Below are 22,906 nucleotides of genomic sequence, written 5' to 3'. Positions count from 1 at the left end.
GGCTTCCCACCACCTAAATAGGATAACAATGTGGATGATAATCAAACAATGATAGCTTCGTCTATTTGATACTTACTGTGTATAGGGTACTTTACAGAGAGGAAACGGAGGCAGAGAATTTAAGTAACCTGCCCACTCCACAGTTATTAATGTACAACTGGGACTCCAACCCAGTCTGCTCTCAGAGGCCCTGCGCCCACCCCAGCTGTCGTTCCAGTTCATGGGTAACTGTTTAATGGTGAGCTCATCCATGCTTCAGTTCCTGCCTCCTGGAGGAGGACTGCTGGAGAAGGCCTTGTGGAGGACCCCTAACCTCTGTTCCCCCCGAGGGGACTAGTCAGAGCCCATTGTATCAATTCCATGCTCCTTGCCAGTGATTGGTTTAGGAATGGAGATATGCTCTGGTCTTGCCCAGTGCGGCTAAGGGGGCATTTGCTGGTGGGTGGGTGGGTGGGGGGGGGTGTTCTGGGAAAGGTTTTCTCACTCCTGTGGGAGAGCCCTGGGAGACAGTGCCTCTTCTTCCTGGGAATGTTGTCCTGCAACTGTTGCCACTTTTGTGCTGATAGCTGAGGATGGAGCCAACAGCAGTCTCTGCTACAGAGGGCGAAGTTAAAGATGCAGGAGATGGGGTGGGGGTGAGAGAAAAGGGTAATGGGAAAAGATTCTCTATGAAAATTCCCTCTGTCCTCTGTGAGGCTAAATGGGTTTGGGGGCTTTTGTTGACAGAGGCAAAGACAAAGTAGTTGAATAGGTGACGACCTTTAAATTGGACCTTTTTAACCTCAAAGGGCAAACATTTGGCCCAGCTGGGTGGCTCAGTGGTTGAGCATCAACCTATGAACCAGGAGGTCATGGTTTGATTTCTGGACAGGGCACACGCCTGGGTTGCAGGCTCCATCCCCAGAAGAGGCCATGTAGAAGGCAGATGACCAATGATTCTTTCTCATCATTGATGTTTTTCTCTCTCTGAAATAAATATATATATATATTTTTAAAAGACAAACATTTTGTAAAAGCATGAAATGACATGTAAGTCAACTTTATTGACTTAAAAACTGGGTAAAAATCTACATATAAGACTTAAAAAATAAAAACAAAACTTCTCTTGACCAAAATTTCACCATGATTTGATGATCCTTAAGAGTTTTTGCCTTGCCTACTTTACTTTTAAGGCAATGAATCCTTGGCCATGTGTAAAGAGCAAACATAATTAATCTTTCCTCCCACTGAAACCACTCGGCTGAACACACTCTCACAAGGGCTGGTAGGATGCCGCATCCATTGTTCCCTGTTGCAGCCGCAGCACAGAAGCAATGCCTGGCACATGCAAGTGTTCAGAAAGTGTTTGTTGAGTAAACAAATGAGTGAATAAATCATTTTACTCATTATAATAATTTAAATGTTAAAAGTTATTCGAGTTGCCTAAGTAGAAATGAATACATAGCTAACACTATCTGCCAAAAAAACACCCCACAACAGAAATGTCTAAATTACGTAGTATCAATCTGACAAATGATGTGCACTACTGTGTTATTGTTTGTTTGCTTATCTTTACATTTTCTTCACAAAAATATAATTTTTGTTTTACAACTGTGGGACCAATTAGGGGTGTGGCAGGTTCTGTGGGTTCATTCAACATCTGTTGGAGTCTCATTATGGTGTGTCTTCCTGGCATGCAGACACTACAAAGTTTAAAATGACATTTTCCAGACTCCTTTGCTGCTAGGGTTCCGAAAGAGACTTAGGTTCCTGCAATCAAATGCATTCACCTGAGGCCTGAAAATGAACTGAGTTAAGAGAGGGAGAGCTTGAGGCATCTGTCTTGCTGGTCTTGATGATGGTTTAAGAGGGAAGCAGTTTGGTCTGGACCTGGAAGTAGAGGTAAGGCCTCCCTAATTTGGCAGGTAGCTTCCTGATGTGGAAGAGGTGGCCTGATTTCAGAGCTAGTGGCTCCTAGTAGTTACACACTGAATCAGCAGGTTGACAGACTCCCGTTCTTGGCAGGAGCAGTAGCCTCCTTCTCAGCCCGGCTCTGCAGTGTGGACTGGAGAGTTTTTCCTGGGAGATCAGCCTTGAGTCCATCTAACAATATTGTGAGCCATTTAATGCCTTGCAATAAATCCCTTTCTGTCCAAAGGATTAGTTTTTTTCTCTGCCACTGACCCTAACCAAAGCAAGGGGCTGAAAATTACTATACAACTGACAAAATGATTTATGACTATGTAGATCATTAGAATACAGAGCACTTTAATATTTATGAAATATCACATACTCTATTGTCTGGGAGATCCAGTTTCAAACAAAAATATGTGCTCCTGCAACAATCTGTACATTGATTAAAAAAAAAAAAATCCTACCAAATTTGAATTCTATTGAAGTATTCTTCTGTTGTTTGCTAATGCTATTAGGACTGTGGTTTGCACGCAACAGAATTCTACTAGATTTAATCAAAAGGAAAACGAATTTATATAAGAATACAGACCCTCTCAGAGAACCCAAGGGCAAGGATGCATCTGGACCTCAGGAATGGCCTGGGGCCAAGGACTATAGAGCCACTGAGAACCCAGGAAGCCCTCTCACCACGTCTCATCCTTGTTTCTTTCTGAATATATGCTTCATTCTTTCTCACTACTAATTTTCTCTGTATCCCAATTGGCAAAGTGAGGGGGAAAAAAAAGAAAGGGTGTCATTTCCACATACATATCCTCAGTTTAAAAGGACAGACAGGCTGAATCAGGAATTTCCTAGACTCAATTCCAGAGTCTTAAGGGAAGCTATGAGTAGCCCATCTCAGTCAAAGTTGTACAGCTCAAAGGATGCCGTTCCCTTGTTTTTTAAGCAAAGGGCATCCCTGAGTACAACATTCTGTAGAACAGAATGTGAATGATGCTTATTGGAGTCGTACCACCATCCTGAACCAATCAGCTGGAGCCTGGAGTCAGTGCCCTGACGTGGGATCCTGGCAGTGGGTGCTCTGCTCCTGGAACCACTGTGGGTAGTGGGCACTGACCCATAGGAAGGGGAAGTCACCATATCTGAAGGGACTTTTGGAAGCTCAGGAGACAATCTCATTGATGTCCATTACAAAAATTATATAATGATTTCATTTCAAATCATTCCCCGCCCCTGGTGTAACTACTGAATCGGACCTGTATTTTTTGTTCCCTGGCAGCATTTTATTTGCATGTAGGTATTACTTCTCTAGAAAAAGAATCATAAGATTTTCTCTTCCTTTGTGTTTTTGTCTTGCTTCTTCATGGTCCATGATGCTAGCTGAAGCCATCAGTACAATGAGACCAAACGGATGAGAGAGGAGCAGGTTATTCTGCCATTTTTGTAGATCTTCAAGTTGCACATCAAGTCTGGGGCTGATCACTGCACACCATGAGGTGCGCAACAATTTTCCCAGCTCTGTGATCCATGACTTCAAATTCTCCAATGTAACTGCGCTCCATTACCACAGCTAGAAATTGGACAATGACTTTGGAGCAGGGCCTAAGAAGATTCTAGTGTCCACCTCTCTCACTGGCATTGTTGATGCTCTTCAGAGCATCAGCCAGGACATTCGTGCACACCATATGGTGGCACGGAAAGATGGCGATGGAACCTGCTTTTGAACCAGGTCCCAGGTGACTGGGAGGCGCACTAAGGTTTGAGAAGCACTATATTCAATTCCTCAATAGGGACAATCAATATTATTGGAACTTTTATTTCACACAAGCCTTTTGGGGGGGGGGTGCAATTTCTCAGGCACATTAGACTAGTGTTTGCCCTGGGTTTGAAGTAGAGATTTTAGAGATTTTTTTTTTTTTTTTTACCATGTCAGGACAGAGTATCATTACCACCAGCCAGAATCAGCCCAGACGACGGAACACGGGCTAGTTTCTTAGGTGCCTATTTATTCATTCAATTGTCACACATACTCACTGAGGGAATACTCTGTGCCAAGCATTGGACTACAAATGGTGAACACATTGGCACAGCCTCAGCTCTCATAGTTTGGGGACCTTTCACACACCATCTCATTTAATTCTTCCTATAACCTATGAGGCAGGCACTTTAATCCACACCAGGAAACTGAGGCTCAAAATCATACGCCAGTGAGTGGCAGAGCTGAAAAATCAAACCTTTGCCTATCACACCACCGTTTATGCTTTTTTCTATGCAGCACGGCTGGACATGATTCTAGGAGATTATCATCTAAATTAGGTTTACAGCCAGAGAGCCAGTGTTTCATAGATAAGAAACCAAGAATTCTTATCTCCTGCTTCCCAGTTACAGCCAAGATGCTGCTGCAGGACTGGGGCAGGCTGGAAACTAGAGGATCCGAGCTCCTCTCCTAAGACCTTCTCTTCAGAAGTGACAGACCTGCCACCTTCATGTGTGAGAGAGACAGATGATGACTCTGGTTCAGTTATTCCTTCCAGGCACTGGGGTGAGGGATTCACCTGAGGCCCTAGGATAAGATGTGAAAAGCACTGCCCTGGGGAGAGAAGGGGTCAGGGCTGACGCTCCTTCCTCCACCGGACTCTCAGGATGAGCCCCATCCCCTGGGTCACCCTGCCATTCTGGCCTTCTCCCCCACCTGTTCTGTGCATCTCCTCAACTGGCCAGCCCTCCTTCCTTGCCTTGATCCTCAATTATTCCATCTTAAACTTCCATTCTGCAACCTACTAATAGACCTCTTCTTTATATTTAAATCCTCAACTGGAGGAGAGAGAGGAGGTGGGGGAGACGGAAGTGTGAGAAATGGGAGGTCCAGGACACAGATTGCTTGATGGAGAGACATGTTGGGCTGGACTCCAGTAGAGAGGGTCGAGGATGAGGTTGAGGAAGTGGCTGGTTAGGGGAAGGAGGAAGGAAGTGCAGGGATGAAAGGCCGGAAGAAGAAGATGGAAAGAATGAGCCAAAAACACACAAACATCAACACTGTCACCCCCATTCCCATCTCAATAACAGCAACCTTAGGAGGTAGGTACTGTTATTATCTCCAATTTATATTTGAGGTAACTGAGAAATAGAGGGGTTGGGCTCATTGTTGCCGGTCACCTGGCTGTAAGTGGTGGAGCCAAGATCGAAGCAGGCAGGCTGGCTTCAAAGTCCATGAAGTCTCATAAGGGCATCTCACTGAAAACAACAGACATGTTTCTCTTTAGATACCTCTGGTCCTGGCTGGCCTGCTTTTGTTCATTCAAGCAATACATTTTCTTAATAAGCAGATATTAATGAACAATTATCTCAGTTCATCTATACAACCTAAATCAAAGCATCCAACACAAGCAGGTTTTTATTTTAAAAGAAAAACTGTCAGAATTAATATCTAAATCTAATAAATTTCTGGATTTCTTTCCAGCTCATTTCTGATTGGAGCCAAGGAAGAATTTAGTCTGGATTTGTTACAGCCTCTGTGTGTTGGTTTTAGCACTTGTAAATAGTTCCAAACCTAAAGATAATACAGGCACTCCTCACTTTAGTGCACTTGGCTTTATTGCACTTCCCAGATGTTTCTTTTTTTATAAATAGAAGGTAAGACCCTTTCCCAGCAAAAAAGAGTACAACGGCCTTTATTGTGAGACTCGCTTTATTGAGGTCAATGGTCACCTAAGCTGCAATATCTCCAAGGTATGCCTGTACAAGGTTTCTTGGGAGGCGGTGAGGATTAATCAATTAAAATGTAAGAAGGACTTGCAATAATTCAGCTCATTCAGCGACATTCAATGAGCAGGTCTGGTGTGTTGCAAGTAAGAAGGACAAAGAGCCCTGACCGGTTTGGCTCGGTGGATAGAGCATCGGCCTGCAGACAGAAAGGCCCCAGGTTTGATTCTGGTCAAGGGCATGTACCTTGGTTGTGGGCACATCCCCAGTGGGAGGTGTGCAGGAGGCGGCTGATTCTCTCTCATCGATGTTTCTGGCTCTCTATCTCTCTCCCTTCGTCTCTGTAAAAAATCAGTAAAATATATTTAAAAAAAGGACAAAGAACAGGGCATTGACCCTGAACTCTTCAAAATGGGCTGGTCAGACCCGCAATTAGAAAGGCTCCAGGAGAGAGTGACAAAACGAAGGGGAAGCTGGAGCAAAGGGTGTGGCGAGGAGGGAGCATGGACGGTGCCTGGGCCCGAGGGAAGGCTTTGCAAAGCTGCACAAGGAGGGCCTCTGCCTTAGTTTGGGTCCCCTACGTGGACTCCGAGGCAAGTGGGAGTAGTTCATTTGAGGGTGATCCCAGGAAGTTTGGTGAGGGAGTAGGAGAGTGAGAAAAAGGAAGAAAGCCAGTAGAGGTTCATTAACGAGAGGGTTGTAGCTCTGGGCAACTGGGCTCCATCCTGCGGGATGCCCTCTGAGGAAATGCGTAGAATGTTCCTCCGGATGAGGAAGCAGCTGGAGTATTTTCACCAACTGCCCCCCCATATTGGTTGAGGATTACTCCTGCAGGTGCCAACTCTCAAGCACCTCAGCCTGCCTCACCCGTGGGCCAAGAGTCCTGCAGCCAGGTGAAGCCTTCAAGCCAAGAGATGCAGGTGTTTGAGGCATAAGCCATCCACAGGCTTCAGAAGCTGCAGGTGTCTCTAGGCTGGGCACCAATATTACCTGTTCTACCTTCAATAATTGTCTGCGTGAAAGAATAGCCATGGGTCAGAAAATGAAGTGACATCTGAGGGCTGGGAACTGAAGCGAGTGTGGCAGGGCCAGGGTGCCATAGGCAGGGCAGGCTGCTGTAGTGGAAAGACATTTTAGGGTCAGATGGACATGGATTCAGCATCAGCTCTATCATTTTCTGAGTGACCTTAAACATGACATTTACAAAAATATATATTTTTAAATTGATTTCAGAGAGGAAGGGAGAGGGAGAGAGGGAGAGAGAGAGAGGGAAAGAGATAGGGGGAGAGAGAGAGAGAGAGAGAGAGAGAGAGAGAGAGAGAGAGATATCAAGGATGAGCCCTAGCCAGTTTGGCTCAGTGGCTAGAGCACTGGCCTGTGGACTGAAGGGTCCCGGGTTTGATTCCAGTCAAGGGCACACGCCCAGGTTGTGGGCTTGATCCCCAGTAGGGGGTGTGCAGGAGGCAGCTGATCAATAGTTCTCTCTCATCATTGATGTTTGTCTCTCTCTCTCCCTCTCCCTTCCTCTCTGAAATCAATTTTAAAAAGAAAGAAAGAAACATCAATGATGAGAATCATTGACCGGCGGCCTCCTGCATGCCCTCTACTGGGGATCGAGCCTGCAACCTGGGCATGTGCCCTGACCAGGAATTGAACAGTGACCTGGTTCATAGGTTGACACTCAACCACTAGCCAAGCTGAACATGACATTTAAGTTCAGTTTCCTCATTTGGAAAATGAGAATAACAAAATTTACTTCATAAGTCTGTTTTCAGGATTAAATAAAATAGTATCTGTAAAGTTCCTGGCACATGGTAGGTGTTTTATAGAGCCAAGATTGCAGCAGGCTGATGCAAAGTACCCTGTATATCTGTGGTTTCATTATAATCCATGGTTTTAGGCATCCACTGGGGGTCTTGGACTGTATCCCCTGTGGATAAGGAGGGACTACATTTATACCAAAATAATATATGGTATATTTTACATATATTCAAACTCTATGTAAATGCTATCATATTATACTTATCCTCTGTAACTTGCTTTTTTCATTCAACATTCTAGTTTTAAGATTTATCTGTGTTGCCCAGCCAGTGTGGCTCAGTGGTTGAGCATTGACCTACGAACCAGAAGGTCATGGTTCGAATCCCAGTCAGGACATCTGCCCGGATTGCGGGCTCAATCCCCAGTAGGGGGCGTGCAGGTGGCAGCTGATCAATGATTCTCTCTCACCATTGATATTTCTATCTCTCTCTCCCTCTCCCTTTCTCTCTGAAATCAATAAAAATATTTTTAAAAAATCTATCTGTGTTGATGTATGTTCCTCTAGCTTAGCCTTTTGTGTAGTACTCCAAATGTAACCAATACTTTGAAAAATCACAACATTTGGGAGGACATTTTAAAGCAGCATTATTTTTGTTTTCCACTGACCTCTTAAATTTATTCTTCAGAGTTAGCTCTTTCCCCCATATAGATAAAATTTTGTGTAGGCCCATAACTTTTCTGATTACTCTTTTTTTAAAAAAATATATTTTATTGATTTTTTACAGAGAGGAAGGGAGAGAGATAGAGAGCTAGAAACATCGATGAGAGAGAAACATCGATCAGCTGCCTCCTGCACATCCCCTAGTGGGGATGTGCCTGCAACCCAGGTACGTGCCCTTGACTGGAATCGAACCTGGGACCCTTGAGTCCGCAGGCCGACGCTCTATCCACTGAGCCAAACCGGTTTTGGCTCTGATTACTCTTAGTAAAATGTCTTCTGGTGTCTTTTTAAAAAATACATTTTTATTGATTTTAGAGAGGAAGGGAGAGGGAGAGATAGAAACATCAATGATGACAGATAATCATTGATTGGCTGCCTCCTGCATGCCCCCTACTGGGGGTCATGCCCAACAGCCGATGCTCTAGCCACTGAGCCAAACCAGCTAGGGCGCTTCTGGTGTCTTTAAATTACAAGTATAGTCTCCACAGGCATTTGAATTTGACTTTCTATATCATGGGGTACTTTGGGGAGTTCTTTGGAGACTCTCTGCCATAATGGAGATCCCTCATGGGCACTTATCTGATGTGGGTGAAAGCGTCTTTCCCAGCCAGACTGTAATGACTCCTGCCTTCTTCAGCCCTAGGCATCTGAGTTCTTTTACTCCTCTGGGGGTCCCTCTTGGACAGACTCAACAATGGTCCCAAAGCAACTCTCTTCCATGTCTGTGGTTCACTCATGCATCCTTGGCTCTGACCAACTCGGAGAGCACAGGCCCATTCTAACAAGACTTCCATACCTCTCCCTTTTTGGAATAAATTTAAGAGGTTAGTGGAAAACAAAAGTAATGCTGCTTTAAAATATCCTCCCTCTCTCCCTTTCCCTCTCTCCCTCTCCCTTCCTCTCTGAAATCAATTTAAAAACATATTTTTGTAAATGTCATGTTTAAGGCCACTCAGAAAATGATAGAGCTGATACTGAATCCATGTCCATCTGGCCCTAAGATGTCTTTCCACTACAGCAGCCTGCCCTGCCTATGGCACCCTGGCCCTGCCACACTCGCTTCAGCTCCCCAGCCCTCAAATGTCACTTCATTTTCTGACCCATGGCTATTCTTTCACGCAATACAGTTTATGACTGAACTGTATTTCCATTGTGTTCCCATGACACTTAGAGCAGTCATTACCTCTTACCATAATTATTAGTTCACCCAATGTGGTGTGAACTAAAATCTGTGGACTAGTATTAAAAAATCTCATTTGTACGTCCTGCATGGTAATTTTCCATCTGAATTTGGAATGAAACTAAAATGCAATAGTTCAATTTTAACATCTTTCTCACATTCATAAATATACTATAGCTTATTTATCCAGTTCCCTGATAATGGACATTTAGATTGTTTCCAATTTTCTACTGTCATGAATAATGCTTCAAGGAATAATATTATCTTCTTTTATTCGTATCTCCTCATGCACATGTACATATATTGCAATTTTATTTTGCATATGTATCTAAAAGTATAATTGCTTCACCAGAGGATGTGTCTTTATTTTTACCAGATACAGTGGGGCCTTGACTTACGAGTGTTCCGACTAATGAGTTTTTCGAGATATGAGCCGTCTCTCGGCCGATTTTTTGCTTTGAGTTGCGAGCTAAAATTTGGGTTATGAGCCAGCTTCAGATACCCCACCGCTAGTTGGTGCAGCAAACGTCACAGTGAACGCCACAACATCAGCCCAGCATCACGTGTCTCACTCGTTCACTTTATGATTTGACATACGACTAATTTGAGTTATGAGCTCCATCATGGAACAAATTAAATTCATAAGTCAAGGCCCCACTGTATTGTCAAATTGCTCTCCTAGATGGTTTTACGAGATTTTACTCTCTGCAGCAATGTATGAGAGTTCCAATTTCTCTACATCTTCTCCAAAACTTGTTATTGCTAGACTTTCACATTTTAGCTCATTTGATTTGCATTTTAAAAAATGTCTATTGGAGGAGAACCAAGATGGCGGCATAGGTTAACCCCAGAGATTGCTGCCTCGAACAACCAATTCAAATTACACCTAAAAGACGGAACGGACATCATCCAGAACCACAGGAAGGCTGGCTGAGTGGAAATTCTACAACTAGGAGGAAAGAGAATATCATACCCAGACTCAGAGGAGGAGCAGTGCTGAAGTGAAATACTCAGGTGCGGAGTGCGCGGAGCGGGCTGGCAGCAGAGGGCGCAGTTGTTGTTTTCAATCGGGAGGGAGTCTCAGACTCTGAGCTCCAGATCTGGGCGAGTCTCTAGGGACCCAGACTCAAACGGGAGAAGCGGGACTATCTGGCTTCGGTCGGAACTCGAAGGCAGCTTTCTCTCCGAGGTTTGCAGCGGTTGCTGGGACTCTGTGAGGCAGAGCCCCTAGGGATGGAACTGAGAGCAGCCATAACTGCTCTCTCCTGCCTGCCCTGTAGATCCCCTGGGACCCGCCCTGCCCAAGCCCTGCACAGAGGCATTTGCCAGATAGCCTCAGGCAAAGGCTAGATTAGCACCACCCTAGAGATCCAGCACAGAAGTTCTCCCACTGCAGACACAGCTGATTCTCATAGCCAGTTAGCCTGGAGGTCAAATCCCCACCAGTATTACCTACAACAACCAAGGCTTAACTACAACAAGACTGTGCACAAAGACCACAAGGGGGTGCACCAAGAAAGCATAAAAAATGCGGAGACAAAAAAACATGACAGAAATGGAGGATACAGAGCTCAAAACCACACTTTTAAGGTCTTTCAATAAGTTTCTAGAAACTGCCGATAAACTTAATGAGATCTACAAGAAATCTAATGAGACCCTCGATGTTGTGATAAAGAACCAACTAAAAATTAAGCATACACTGACTGAAATAAAGAATATTATACAGACACCCAATAGCAGACCAGAGGAGCGCAAGAATCAAGTCAAAGATTCAAAATGCGAAGAAGCCGAAACCGGTTTGGCTCAGTGGATAGAGCGTCGGCCTGCGGACTGAAAGGTCCCAGGTTCGATTCCGGTCAAGGGCATGTATCTGGTTTGCGGGCACATCCCCAGTAGGAGATGTGCAGGAGGCAGCTGATCGATGTTTCTCTCTCATCGATGTTTCTAACTCTCTATCTCTCTCCCTTCCTCTCTGTAAAAAATCAATAAAATATATTAAAAAAAAAACAAAAAACAACAACAAAAAAAAACAAAATGCGAAGAAGCAAAAAACACCCAACTGGAAAAGCAAAATGAAAAAAGAATCCGAAAATACGAAGATAGTGTAAGGAGCTTCTGGGACAACTTCAAGTGTACCAACATCAGAATTATAGGGGTGCCAGAAGATGAGAGAGAGCAAGATATTGAAAACCTATTTGAAGAAATAATGACAGAAAACTTCCCCCACCTGGTGAAAGAAATAGACTTACAGGTCCAGGAAGCGCAGAGAACTCCAAACAAAAGGAATCCAAAGTGGACCACACCAAGACACATCATCCTTAAAATGCCAAGAGCAAAAGACAAAGAGAGAATCTTAAGAGCAGCAAGAGAAAGAAACTCAGTTACCTACAAGGGAATACCCATACGACTGTCAGCTGATTTCTCAACAGAAACTTTGCAGGCCATAAGGGAATGGCAAGAAATATTCAAAGTGATGAATAGCAAGAACCTACAACCAAGATTACTTTATCCAGCAAAGCTATCATTCAGAACGGAAGGTCAGATAAAGAGCTTCACAGATAAGGAAAAGCTAAAGGAGTTCATCACCACCAAACCAGTATTATATGAAATGCTGAAAGGTATCCTTTAAGAAGAGGAAGAAGAAGAAAAAGGTAAAGATACAAATTATGAACAACGAACATGCATCTATCAACAAATGAATCTAAGAATCAAGTGAATAAATAATCTGGTGATCATAATAGAATCAGGGACATAGAAAAGGAATGGACTGACTATTCTTGGGGGGGAAAGGGGTGTGGGAGATGCGGGAAGAGACTGGACAAAAATCGTGCATCTATGGATGAGGACAGTGGGTGGGGAGTGAGGGCGGAGGGTGGGGTGGGAACTGGGAGGAGGGGAGGTATGGGGGGAAAAAGAGGAACAAATGTAATAATCTGAACAATAAAGATTTAATTAAAAAAATGTCTATTGATTTCAGAGAGGGAGAGAGAGATAGAAACACCAATGATGAGAGAGAATCATTGATCGGCTGCCTCCTGCATGCCCCACACTGGAGATCGAGCCCACAACTGGGCACGTGCCCTTGACCGGAATCAAACCCATGGCCCTTCAGTCCACTGAGGGGTCTACCACTGAGCAAAACTGGCTAGGGCTGATTTGCATTTTGATTTTCAAATTTATTAACCTTTTATTTTATGGTTATAACCTTTGGAGTTTTGTTTAAGAACTCCAAGCACCATTCTGAGGTCAAATATATTCTCCTATATTGTCTTCTAAAAGATTTATATGCTTTTTTGCATATCAAGTCTTTGATCTCCCTGGGGCTGAGTTTTGTAAATGACATGAATAGGGATCTATTTTCCCCCCATATGGGTAACTAATTGCCCCCAAACTAAATATTGAATAATCTATCATTTCCCCCACTGATTTGTAAGGCTACCTTGGTACATATCAAGTTTCCATTTAGGTGTAGATCTGTTTCGGGGCTTTTTATTCTATTTCCTTGTGGACATTTAAGTCCTTACCTTACTAGACTCCTTGGCATTGGATCCTGCTGACTCTCTCCTAAACATTATACTCTTCCCCACTGGATTGTGTGTTCCTGAGGGTGGGACCATATATGATTCAACTTTGCAGCACCCTCCTCCTGCCACTCAACATGGTGCCTGCCAGTCAGACTGAAGTTGCTGAGAAAATGTGACCAAACTGTATTTCCATTGTGTTCCCATGACACTTAGAGCAGTCATTACCTCTTACCATAATTATTAGTGAAAATGCCTGGCCCGCCACTGGGGAGGTGAGCTCCAGGAAGACAGTCTGAGTCTGATCACCCCACAGGCCCCGCGTTTGGAATACAATAGATGCTTAATAACTAATGATTGGGTGGATGTTCAGCGCAGGAACATTTAAAAGGGAATTGCTTTTTTCACGACTCTTCAGCCAAATATCAGCCAAACCGTTCTAAGGGAAGTTTGGTCTTTGTCAGGAAGGTGTTACCCAATCTACTCAAGTCCAGAAAAAATACATGGCTGATAATGGCACAAAAATGACTAAAGAGGTAATGTGAACATCACTGGATGAAAAACTTAAAGCTAACTTATTTCTCATAAATATTATAAAATAGGCATCACTTTCCCTTAGCCAGCCACAATAATACACAATTGGATAGTATTCATCCTATGCTAAAGCATCGCCACTCAGGAAGAGTAAGACAGGTAACTGAGACGTTGCAAAATCCAGCAACTGGAATCAGGAGAGCTCCAAGAATCGGGACTAAAGGAGACTGAGGGCCCAGCACCAAGAGGAGAGAGGCCGGGCATGAATGGGGAGAGGGGAGGGGAGGGGTGATGTAAGATTAAGGAAGAGAAAGTCTGGCAATTAGGAGAGAAAGGAAGTAGTTTGACATTGGAAAGTGCCTGGCAAGGAAGATGAGAACCTGGCAAGGAAAGGACAGGTGACGAATCAATTACAACAGATCTTGCCTGCTGTTGTCTGGGCTTTGGAAACAAGTTGATGAGGTTTGGATTTAATAAATACTAAAATTCTGAGAACACTTAAGAACTGCCAAGGGAGGCTGTGCAGCAATCATCACAGGAGTAGATTTCTAAGGCTAGACTAGGCATCCATCTATTATGGATGGTTTGAGACTAACACATCCATCCTTCTATCACAGAGAAAATTTAATGACCCTTGGGCCTTCCTTCCAAACTTCAGAAAGGCTGGGGTAGGTGGGAAGTGAGGTTAAATGGTGCTTTCATTCTGCTATTTCATCACAGACTCCTTGCTGTTAATTCAGGTGTAATTGACAAACATTTTCTCTAAACAAAAGAAGAGATTTTATTATCTTTTTATGTACATTGCCGTCCAATCTTTATCCACCCTTATATACTAGATATAGTTAATGCTTTACATTTACATACCTCTAAACACAGTAAAATTCCATTTAATAAGTTGTTTTGAAATTTGCAATAAGTTGAACAGTGGCCACTCTCCACTTCATCTTGGGGAATGTGTCTTTACATGCCTCAGACCACTAGACCTCTGGAAAATTCATCAATGCTACAGTCTCCTTAATTTTTACGACGTTTATTTTCCACCCTTAGCGTGTGTGTGTCTTACAAAGGCATCTAGGATTTTTGCTAAGTAACTTCTTGTTCATAACTTCTTATTAGGTACAGTCATCAAGATGTCGTCAAGAGTGAATCAGCTATCTTTGGAAGCTGATTAGGTCACACGGAAAGGTGATATGACCGAGTTCTCTACAGTCTGGATGGCAACAGCGTTAGAGAGCTGACACAGACTTGAGGCAAGATGTGAAGGTGTACCTGCAGGTAAAAGTGCACTGCTCTAGTAGTCTTTGCACATGTGCACACAGATGTACCCCCCCACACACACACACATACATACATGCTCACAGAGACAGAGATAGAGAGTGGGTTTATGAGCTTTTAGGAAGAATATCAGAGGGGAAGTGCCCTTCTCAGGGTAAGTGTGACATTATGATGATGTGACATTCATCAGATGGTTAAGGTTGTGTTTGCCAGACTTTGCCTCTGTAAATTACCAGTTTTCCCTTCCCCTGCTCTAGTTTTACATAGAGAGTTAGTTAGTTAGTTAGTTAGTTAGTTAGTCTAGCCTACCCTCAGAGGGGAGAGGGCAGGATTTAAGCTACATGTCCTAAATGTGGGATGTAATTCTACATACATTATCAGGAATTCTTCTGAGAGAAAGATGTACTACTGTTTTAACTATATTTTTAACACACAAAGTTTCTGTGAAGGGCTGATCTTCACTCATTTTTTATTTTATATTCTTCCAGAAGATATTCGAGTGACCTTTAAATCATGTTTCAATTAAAAAATTAACTTGATAACTGCTTAGAATTTCACTTAACAGTACATTAATTGGGGAAGAACTGACATCTAGGTGTATGGTACTTGGCTCCATTTAGTCAAATCTTCCTTTATATTGCTAGGAATCCTTATGTGCTGATAACTAAATTCTGGAAGCACAGAAACAGATATGCAAGGGTCTGTTTTGTAGTCAAACACTGCAGTCCTGTGGCCTGACTCTAATCTGAAGAAGATTGAAATAACATCTGGGTCGCCCCAGGGAAGACACTTGTCAGAGATAAGCTTGAGGTTGCTACGGAATGTTGCTACATCAAAGTAAAATATATAGAAAACAAGATTACGAAACCCAGAATGAGGTTTGGGGGAAAGGCTGATAAAAACCATGCATTCCTTGAGGTCAGGGCCCAGGTTTGATTCCTTTTTGTGTCTCCACTAGTAGCACACACTGGCACATATGAGCACTTGTTGAATAAATGAATAAATCAGTGCCTAAATATTCACAAAGTCTTGGCCTGAAACACTTGACCACACCAACATGCATTCTGATCATCATTATGATTCACCTGCCTCCACGGATGATTCATTATACATGCTGATTATTTGAATGACTTGCCACTAGATTTTTTATTAGTGTCAAGATTTCACATTCAAGTTGAGATGATGACAGAATCACTAAAGGTGACAAATATAACAACATAAAATACGTGCTTAGGATTAGTCAAACACAATGAAATATAACTCTATAGGATATTATGTTTAAAAAGCAGGATATAAAGCAACATCCGGGTCATGATTATAGTAATAAAACAAATAAAGTTTGCACCTGATAGCAGGTATATATTGCTTATGCTGCTTAGCATCTCTTCTCTTTTTTTCCCAAGAGACATATATTTTGTTTTGAAGGAAACCTCTCCTCACCAGTGCTCCGCCATGTGTGTGGGCCCTGATAATTCAGGTCAATCTGAACTTTATCTCCATGGCCCTGGTGGTTGGTTCAGGGATAGGCAAGTAACCACAGCGTTTTGCTAGGGCTTGATGAGGTGTGAGGATGTGGGATCTAGAACTTCTGCAGCTGTTTTGCTACCACACTGATAAGGTTGCCATGTGGAGCCTGAAGATAAAGCAACACAGCGAGGAAGAATAGAGTAGATGAAAAAGACTTGGTATTTACTTGGTGATTTAGTTTGGGCTGTTGGGTGAAGCCTCATCTGAAGCTAGGCTTTTCAGTAATTTCTTTATTGGTTAGTTATTTGCAAGTAAAATACCTAATGGATACACAGGCAAGGACCTGAAGGGAAGGGGGAGAAATGAAAAGAGTTTTGATTTGTTGTGGTGGTGAGATAGAGTAATTTTTTCTTTCTTTGATTTCTACTAACGTTTACATGATTCATAGCTGGCGAGGATTTCTGGATGTTGAAAATACCTCAAAAGACTAAAGGCCTCAATAGGCATAGTATTATAAATGATGTGTATTTACAGTACAGCATCCACTGTAAATATTATGACAGTTCTCTAATTCTCTTCTGTATTAAGCATGAACCAGTAGAAGGCTCAGTGGTAGACCACATGCTCTCAGAATGGAAGCAAGGCCAGTTCACAATTCACATATATTCATATATAAATATACAGCTACTAGTGGTCTAGTATGCAGCACTTTTCAAGTCTTACTAGAAAATATAAGAATTGAATCTGGGTTGATCCCTTTTATCTAGTGGCAGTGCCCTGGGAGAACAGAATGAGACTGCACAACAGCCGGTTCATCGGTAACCCTACTTCTTTCTTCATTTTCCTCTCAGATCCCTGTGCCACTGCCACCTCTACTGAACACCAACCCCAGCCGTGAGGAGGCCAGGGCTGAGCCTCCCTCTCTGGCGTCCTTCATAAAGTAGCATGCAAGGTGGTCCCTTATCTCCATCCGTTGTCAGAGAGCTGCATTTCAAAGCTCCTTTGGTGTCTGACCTCATAGGAGAAGAGGGAGAATGCACTCCAGGGACAGAAAGAGGACTGAAAGGTGCCAAGAGCCTCTTTAAGTAGAAATGCTTAAAGTGAAGGAGGCTAGGAAGTGACAAGAACACTTGAAGTCTTCCCAAAGACTAAGCAGTTTATAAAGGTACCACAAACATCTTGGAAATGTTATTGGATTTGTTAACATTGTCCCAAAAGTGCAGTATACCAGTAAGTAAATTCAACTATCAGAAGTAAACTTAGGAGTGAAGAAAAGACAAGACCTTGTACTTTCAACCACTCACTTGTGTGTGGGCATTAGCGTGCCTTCGGAGAGCTGGGAGCAGAGACACTCACGGCGTCTAAGGGCTATGTGTCCCTCTCATTGGTGGCCATCATGCTGAGCATTGTGAGGTTACATCTTTGAGTTTGACCCTATCAATTTGATTCCAGCAACAAAGCCTTTATCAGTGCTCAGTGAATCAAAATTTCTATTAATATTTGTGTTTAAAACTGTTAAATAATTAGGCTCTATACAGAAACCACACAGCAAAACCCTGCACTCTATTTGAACTAAAACCTGACTAAAAATAGTGAATAGTTTTAATCATAGAATTTGGAGGAATCTGAAAATGTGAGGTTTCTTCTGGTTGTTTATAAAATTTAATGTTTAAAACATTTTTTTAAATTGATTTATAGAACGAGAGTGAGGAAGGGAGAGGGAGAGAGAGAGAAACATCAATGTGAGAAACGTAGATCGGCTGCCTCCTACAGACCCCCCCACCAGGGATCGAGTCTGCAACCTGGGCATATGCCCCGTCAACCTTCCAGTGCACAGGATGACCAACTGAGCCACACCAGCCAGAGCTGAAGTTTTATTTATTATTATTATTTACCTTTAGCTGTTTATTTTTTCCCCTTTATTGATTAAGGTATTACACATGTGTCCTTATTCCCACATTGCCCCCCTGAAGTTTTATGTTTTTAACAGCATAATCATATCACATAGACTATGCCTCCCCTCTGTTCCTTCAGCATCCAGATTTCCCCCCTCAAAATTGCACATAACAGCACTTTAGATTTTACTTAGGTATTTGACAAGCTTTTTTTGAGGGATCATTTTTTTTTTAAAGTATTTTTATTGATTTTAGAGAGGAAGGGAGAGGTAGAGAGAGATAGAAACATCAATGATGAGAGAGTCATTGATCGGCTGCCTCCTGCACACCCCCCACTGGGGATCAAGCCCACAACCTGGGCATGTGCCTTCACCAGGAATCGAACCCATGACCTCCTGGTTTATAGATTGACGCTCAACCACTCAGCCGTGCCGGCTGGGCGAGTGCTCATTTTGTCCAATCCTTGACTTCTGAGTATTCAGTCTGCTGAGAGATATGGTATATGTCCATACAAAGCGACAGAGATAAGAGCCCTATGCTGTCTTAGCCCAGGAGAGGGAAGGCTTCCTAGACCAGGATAGGATAAATGGGAATTACTCACGTAAGAAAGGGAAGAAGGGCTATTTGAGACAGAGGAAGCAGCATGTACAAGACTTAAGAATACAGTTCACAGAACTCCTGGGGACTTGTTGCTAATGTAGCAAAGCCAGATCACAACTGGGGGAGTGGGGGCATCGTGAGTCAAGGGGTAGTGTCAAGAATAGCATTTTACTTATTGTTTTTAAACTGTACAAAATCCATTAATTGGTCATTAAAACAATATATTTTTTTTGTTGAAAAAGGAATGGAATAGAAAATACCAGAATGCTTTATATGCAGTAAGGGCATGTATTGGTATGTGAATGTGCTACTTTATCTACACTAATAAAAGAGAAAAATGGTAATTGGCATACGACGATACCCTTTTCATTGGCTAATCAGGGCTATATGCAAATTAACTGCCAACTAAGATTGGCAGTTAACTGCCAACAAGATGGCAGTTAATTTGCATATGTAGGCACAATACAGGGAGGCGAAAGGGAAAGCAGGAAGAAGCCCCCTGCCACTGACAGTGATCGGAAACCCAGGGGGGAGCTAAGAGCTGGGGGGCAGGGCAAAGGCGGCCCTGGGGTGCCTTTTCCGCCCTGGCCAGTGATAGCAGGAAGTAGGGGTGGAGCCAGCGATGGGAGGTGGGCACGGTCGAAGCTGGCAGTACCAGGAGCTAGGGGCCCCTTGCCTGGGCCTAAAGCGAAGCCCACGATCGCGGGGCCGCTGCCACTGCAGGTCCCTGCTGCCCGGGCCGGATGCCTAGGCCAGAGGCGTCAGGCCTGGGCAAGGGGCCGATCCTGCGATTGGAGGGTGATGGGGGTCAACGCCTGAGGGCTCCCAGTATGTGAGAGGGGGCAGGCTGGGCTGAGGGACACTGCCCCCCGCCCCACACCCAGTGCACGAATTTCGTGCACCGGGCCCCTACTAGTTATATATGTATGTGTATATGTGTATACCAGGTCATGATATAAAATGTATTTCTTACTGTGGGACATGGCCCCAAAAGTTTGAAAGTCACTGTTTATAGTATTGAACATTTTATTTACAGTCTACAAGGTGAATAGTCTTTAAGTATTCCATTTTTATTATAATACCCTCTCTCCATTTTTTATTTGTCATTTACTCATTACTCAGATTCTTATCCAGTGCATATTTTATGCCCAGTGCTAAGAAACTCCCTGAAAGGAATGTACAGTCTATGGGAGGCAGACAAGTAAAGAGATAATAATAGCTACTGTTCATAGCAGTCCTCAAAGTATGTTTTGTGAACCACCTGCTTTTGAATTCCCAGGGGGAAATGCTTATTAAAACACAGGTAAGAGCCGCGCTTCCTTAGGCGGAGGCCGTGGCAGGACAAGAGGATCCTGTGCAGCGGGAAATTCACCAGGACTGGGCGAACCGGGAGTACACTGAAGTCATCACCAGCAGCATCAAGAAAATTGCGGACTTTCTCAACTCGTTCGATTATGTCTTGTCGTGCAAGACTCACAACACTAAATGAGAAATTGGCAGCCCTGGAACGGGGAATAGAGTACATGAAGCACAGGTGACAAAAGGTGAGACCCTCACCTAGAACTGTGCCAGGCTGCTGCTGGGATGTTGCTTTACAGAACACAGGCCTCTGTGGGAACGGTCCCAGTAGCCTTCACTCTTTTGTGTGTTTTTTGTTAATCCCCACCAGAGGGTATTTTCCCATTGATTTTTAGGGAGAGTGGAAGAGAGAGGGGAAGAGAGAGAAACATCAACGTGACAGAAACACATTGATTGGTTGCCTCCTGCAAGAGCCCTGGCCAGGGCCCAGGCCAGGGAGGAGCCAGCAACCAAGGTATGTGCTCTTAACCCCCGAATCAAAATCGGGACCCTTTGAGCCAAAGGCCCAGCTCTATCCACTGAGCCAAACCCACTAGGGTGCCTTTGACTCTTTAAAGAGCAACAGGGCTTATTCTTGTTTTTCTTTCTTAAAAAATGTGGCCTTGCCCTAACCGGTTTGGCTCAGTGAATAGAGCGTCAGCCTGCGGACTCAAGGGTCCCAGGTTTGAGTCCGGTCAAGGGCATGTACCTTGGTTGCGGGCACATCCCCAGTAGGGAGTGTGCAGGAGGCAGCTGATCGATGTTTCTCTCTCATCAATGTTTCTAACTCTCTATCCTTCTCCCTTCCTCTCTGTAAAAAAATCAATAAAATATATATTTTAAAAAAAAATGTGGCCTTTGGGCTCTGCCACGTATATCTGGCAGTGTGATATGGCATGTGGGGAGAAGTCCAGGGGAACTCTTGCAAATATTAGGCATTTTGCCTTTTCTGTAACATTTTGTAGAACTACTTGTCAATGTATTTGAGGTGCTCAGATCCAAAAGCCTGGGACTCTGTTACGGTCCTCCCCACCTCTCTCTTCCCTTCTCTCTCTCAGACTTTCCTTGCCGGGGTCCAACCCCAGCAGGTTCAGGGGTCCCCAAAGGTGTGGACGGAGTCGGCGAAGAAGGAATGACACGGAGACAGCGTTCAGTTGATCAGCAGCCTTGCCAGGATCTCTAGCCACAATCTCCAGCCAAGTTCTGTGTCCATGTTCTCTTGCTAGGTTCTCCAGCCAGGTTCTCCAGCCAGGTTCTGTAGCCATGTTCCCTCGCTAGGTTCTCCAGCCAGGTTCTGTCTGAGATCTCCAGCCAGGTTCGGTCACCAGGTTCTAGTCAGGTTCTCTTGCCATATTTCTGTAGTCAGGTTCAGTCCAGGATCTTTTGCCATGTTCTCTCCAGGGAAGTTCTTCTGTCTGTAGGTTCTGTGTAGGTTCTGTCTTCTGAGTTCTGACTTCTAAGTTCTGTGTCTTGCTGTCTTGTTACATCTGTATTTATACCAGTTGATTCAATCCTATCAATCTCTATTACAAAGGTTAGGGCATTTCTTATCTCCATTCCAGGGTGTAAAGATTATGTAGCTTAAGCATGATTGTTCGTAGTTAAAGTGATTAATTACCCGCCTGGCACTTAGTTGAGAGGTTTTATTCCCTCCCTAACTTCAGGGGAAAATCCCTACCTGGGGAAACAACCTTTCTCGGAGAGGTGACCTTGGTTAAAACACAGCGCCAAGAAGGTGAGCAAACATATTAAGAACAGTATGCCATATATGCCAGGTCCCTTGAAACAGCAAGGATGGACTGGCTCCCGGCATTTCCTTACAGCTCTCATGGCCTCTGTATCGATTCTATAAACAGTCTTTTCTTCGCCCTACCTCTGTTGGGAGGTGGCAGACAGTCCTGGCTGGGAGACCCATGCCCTGGCAAGTGGCTGCCAGAGAATGTTGTTGCTAATCTGCCAGGTTTTTTTTTGTCCTTCTGGGGAGGTCAAGGCCAGGCCCCTATTTGGCTTGAGGGGACATTTTCAGATTTTTCTTTGTCACTTGGGGTGTTTACCTCAGATTTTCCCCTAATAAACTCCCAAACATTATCTGATTGCTGTGATTGTGGTGGGAGGAGAGCTAGAGATGGGACTCCGGTATTCCACAGAAATCTGCTGTGTGGATTAATTAGTCTCACAAAACTTTCAGGTTTAGCTGCTTGATCAAAACCTAGGTGGCTTACCAGGCCAAGCCCTCGTATTTGGACTTTGAGCTGACTAATTTATCCTGGGAATCATTTGGTCACCCAGCAGGCATTTGCCTAGTGCTTACTTTGTAGATATGTTATGTCCCAATAAAAGATACAGCGTTGAGAAAAAACACACAACACTACAACACAGGTAATGAATGGGCTTTGCACTAGACCTAGTGAGTCAGAATCTCTGGGTGGGCCCAGGATCTGCATGTTTAATTAGAGGTCCTCAAAAAAGTCTTACATTCAGTTTGAAAGAGATTCATTTCTTTTTTAAAGTTATTTTTAGCCGAAACCGGTTTGGCTCAGTGGATAGAGCGTCGGCCTGCGGACTGAAAGGTCCCAGGTTCGATTCCGGTCAAGGGCATGTACCTGGGTTGCGGGCACATCCCCAGTGGGAGATGTGCAGGAGGCAGCTGATCGATGTTTCTCTCTCATCGATGTTTCTAACTTTCTATCTCTCTCCCTTCCTCTCTGTGAAAAATCAATAAAATGTATTTTAAAAAAAATCTACCCAAGAATATTAAAAAAAAATTATTTTTAAAAATTAAGTTTATTGGGGTAACATTGGTTAACAACATTTTATAAATTTTAAGATTCATTTCTTGAGTTCACGCTGGAATCAACATTGTGTCCAACTCTGTGCTCAGCCACAGGGTCTGTTTTCAGTGCCTTCAAGGATCCAACACTCTTGCTTTAGATCAGCAGTTCTCAACCTGTGGGTCACGACCCCTTTGGGGTCCAACGACCCTTTCACGGGGGTCGCCTAAGACCATCGGAAAACACAT

General features: G+C 43.7%; 2 pseudogenes; one reads left to right on the top strand and one right to left on the bottom strand.

Annotated features, from left to right (window-relative positions):
- Positions 1-3,193: 3,193 nt before the first annotated feature.
- Positions 3,194-3,578, bottom strand: LOC132229779 (small ribosomal subunit protein uS8-like; annotated as a pseudogene).
- Positions 3,579-19,834: 16,256 nt separating this feature from the next.
- LOC132229778 (probable protein BRICK1) lies at positions 19,835-20,235 on the top strand (annotated as a pseudogene).
- The last annotated feature ends 2,671 nt before the right edge of the window (positions 20,236-22,906 follow it).

Source organism: Myotis daubentonii, chromosome 3 (genome assembly GCF_963259705.1).
Source record: "Myotis daubentonii chromosome 3, mMyoDau2.1, whole genome shotgun sequence".
In the NCBI taxonomy this organism is placed as follows: Eukaryota; Metazoa; Chordata; class Mammalia; order Chiroptera; family Vespertilionidae; genus Myotis; species Myotis daubentonii.
The sequence above is the reverse complement of the archived record's forward strand: the minus strand, read 5'-3'. Positions and strand labels throughout refer to the sequence as shown.